Source organism: Lactuca serriola, chromosome 7 (genome assembly GCF_051521515.1).
Source record: "Lactuca serriola cultivar US96UC23 chromosome 7, Lser_US96UC23_V15, whole genome shotgun sequence".
Classification (NCBI taxonomy): domain Eukaryota; kingdom Viridiplantae; phylum Streptophyta; class Magnoliopsida; order Asterales; family Asteraceae; genus Lactuca; species Lactuca serriola.
In genome coordinates this window covers 158310002-158314070 of record NC_136414.1, presented here as the reverse complement: position 1 = coordinate 158314070, position 4069 = coordinate 158310002, and positions in this window count along the sequence as shown.

Genomic DNA, 4069 nt, shown 5'->3' with positions numbered 1-4069 from the left:
ACCATCCTTGACTAATGATCCATACATAAGGTAAATATCCATTTTACCCATTCCCTAATTGGGTCAAGACCAAAGCCCAATTCTTGATCCAAAAGGCCCAACTTACTTCAAGGCCCATGATTGGCCCAATTTTCCAAATTGGGCCCAAACCCATTATTGGGCCTTATCCAAAGGTTTGATCCTCTATTTAGCCCAAAACACACTTATCTAGATGGTTCATTAGGGCCCAAGTATCAAAGCCCAACAGATGGCCCAATACCCGAAGCCCAAAGTCCAAAACCCAATAGAAGGCGTATGCGGGGCGTACCCTTTCGGTACGGTGGGCATACTTTGCCTCACATTGACCACCATCGGGGTGGTTGACTCATTACGCGGGGCGTACCCTCGCAAGGCTTAAAACTAGCATAAGTGCTTAACGGATTAAGTACTTGAGCTTAAACTTCAAATCCATGATCCAATAACACTCTTCCATAAAGTCTCAAACTTTAAGACTTTGGTCAATCAAAAAGGGCTTAATACATGGTCTTAATCCATTAAGACCTCCTACAAAGAACAAGGGACCAAAACTAGCTCAAGGGACCTCATTTTTATGCCTTAGGACCTATCCTAGGGTCCTAAAGGACAACCCAACACGTCAAAACAAAGCATGCACAATATTGAGACTCTTGGGACAAGAAGAATACCAAAAAGCAACCAAAACAATATCTAAACAATCCAAGCATAAAGTTAGAAGCTTTATACCTTCTAAAGCTTCCCAAGAAGATGATAATCCCAGATCTACAAGCTTGCTTCCTTCCTTGACTCCTTTGATGCAGTAACTTCTCCTTTTTGGCACACAAAATCACACTATACGCTCAAGATGCTCACTATGGGGGTTAGGGTTCTCTCAAAATGACTAAAGAACTTGGAGGCTGAAAGAGTGAGTCAAAAAGACCCATAATGGTGCTTAAATACTCCACAATCCCTAAAAGTTAGGGTTTGACCCATACACACATATGTGTATATACGTGTACGCCCAGTGTACTAGGGGCACCCTAGTAACCTAAGCGTACTCACATGTATGCCTTGCGTACTAATCGTGGTCCTATAATCACCATTTTGCCACTAGGTCTTCCTATGGCCACTTCTTACCAATCCAAGGACCAAAAATAATATAATTAGAACCCAAGGGATGAATTTGAAGGTTACTTGAAAGCTGGGGTGTTATAACTCTCCCCCACTTAAATTCGATTTCGTCCTCAAAATCATTCCTTACCATCCCCGACAAGCCCGACATCCTGAGGGGCACAACCACGAACATGAACATAGCACGAGCTTCTTAAGGAGACTAAACCTAAAAGAAATATTTTCAACCCAAAGAAGGTGAATCCATAATCACATGCAGCAAACCAACCCTACCTTATCTAAAATCTCAAGACTCGAAATAGGTCTGAGTCACTGACATACCACCTTTACTGAACCAATGCTAAATACATGACATTTATCCATCAAACTATCTATTCAACTCCTGATGATAACAAATGCATGAACACAAAGAGATAAAGGACATGGATTTCCTTAACTGTCAGAATGATACGCAGATGCTATAATTATGATAACCCCGCGACCAACCCGACCTTCATACCAATAGAACCATCCCAGAGCACAAACATATGAATTAAGTCCTGACCCTCCAGCTGATGCCTTTGACATACCGATCCCTTAACTCACATCTCCCTAACTTACAGTCCTCGCACAGATACACTCGCGATTCCCAACGCGAGTTCCCACCAAAAGTCATCCCGAAAGTTCATCCATAAAATTATCCATAAGTTATTCCCTAAGGCATATAAGCATCCAGTCGTGAATTCTACCCCAGTCCCTGACTAGAGACACCATAAAACATGTAGAAAAGATCCTCAAATCACAACAATCGCGAACCTCTCCTAATCCAAACCCAGATGATGTACCCAAACCTTAAAATAATCTTTGACTCTCTGCCATGCCATTACCAACCTCTGAACCGACGAGAAAAGATGATCAAACAAAGAATTTCTGCATTTCATCTAACCTCTAACAACAACTTATGAAAAAACAAAAATACGAGGCATATACTCCACAAATACCTTCTGATACCTGACTGATACCCTCAACTACCCTTGACCACTCCATATCCAAATCAACTGATTTATGGGTCTTCCGATCCCTATCAACACTTCAAAACTGAGAGTATCACAAAAAGAAGAAATGAATAATCAGGTCCATTAGGCCCATAGCCTATGACTGGAATGCTCCCGATCTCATACCGACCTTGTCGGCATTACATCGCTTTCCCAACACTCTGGGCCTAAATGTACTCACCTCCTTCCATTTCCCTACAAGGACCTAATCAGCGTCCCACACAACACCAAACTAGCACAATAATGTTTTAACCCTACCATGCATGATTCCCTTTTCACAGAACAAGCTGCCATCCAAGTAAAACCTTACGAAACCATGGTCGCACACGACCCGAGGATAGGATAATAGTCGAACCCTTGATCCAATTCGAAGGCTATAACCCAACCGAACCATGCACGTAAGTTGAACCAAACCCTAATGCTACCTTGTACAGCCCATAGATACACACAACGAATTACCGCCACACATATTCTTAGGAAACCCCTAACCTCATGATTGATCGCAATAAGTTCCCATACTTAATTGAGACTAAACGGATTCTACCAACATGAAACTAGCTCGATAAGACTTCCAAGGCAATCCCAAAAGTTGCCAAAACTTCAGTCTGTTACGAATCATTATTCCACTTCACCATTGAGGGTAAACATACCCGAAGACCGAGGGAACATAGACACAATGCATAGGAGGGTAGCTGACACATTCCTTGACCTTTAACTGTCACCACTTGAATGCTTTAGAGAATTCTCGTTGAAAGATGAACTCAACAATCAATGATCTAGGACACATTGACATGTAAACCAGAGAACCACAAACTAACCTGGAGTTGAACATACCCGCTTCTAGAAATGGTTCACCGATCAACATATGCCCAACAAATTTGAAAGCAACAATTCAAATAGCAAACCGAGAAAACCCTCAATGACTGAAGCTCAACCTGAGAACCCTAGTTCTCCCCCATTTAGAACTCGAACCACCACCCATTGGTGGTGAAACCAAAACATAACCCAACCGGCTTAACCAATTACAACCATACCTGACCATGGAATGAATAACATACGCAAAATGGTCCTCCAAATACTGATCACCAAATCCCAAGAGAACCTGAATTTTAGCTAAAAACCTCTAAATTTCCAATTATAACCACTTACAAAGCACATACACCTACCGATTAACGATCCAAACATACACCCCTTGCTTGCAATCCCAAACGACAATCCGACACCGGACTTTCCCATCTCCCAAGAATATAGGCCCTTGGCCGCATCGCTAAGGTACTCATGCCACATCAATCCATCTGCACACACCGGTGATGACATACTGTCGCCAACCACTACGACCAGCAGGCCCGAAGCTGAGAATCCAACCCAAATCGGGAGGTCATAAGCCTGCCCACTCCTTCTAACTTGGAAAAACTGAAGAGCAAAATCCTTGCCACAAATAACGAAAATCTAATCCGACAATCTGCCACTTAAATCCCAGATGCGATTTCCAAGCTGATCATATCAACCACTTTTTCCCCGTGTCTCGAGGCCCGCGACACCATCTCTATCAAAACCCTTGAGACTGACAACCAACATACTCATTTGGGTCTGAACCACTCGACCAAGGTCGGTCCAGACGGTGGGCAACCCGGGCGACCGCCCAGGGCCCACGTCCATAGCGCCCAAATTTTTTGGGTTATGTAGTGTGTATATATATATATATATATATATATATATATATATATATATAAAATTATCACCTAAATGATTTTTAGAGACTAATTTGGTTCAAACTTAAACTAGCTCAAAAGATAAACAATTTGGCTTGTTTGTTATTGCTAATTGAACGCGTTTATAGTGAAGAATAAATAATATTTTTTTTGAATCTTTATTATATCTGTCTTTAAGGGAACATTTTTTTTCTTTTT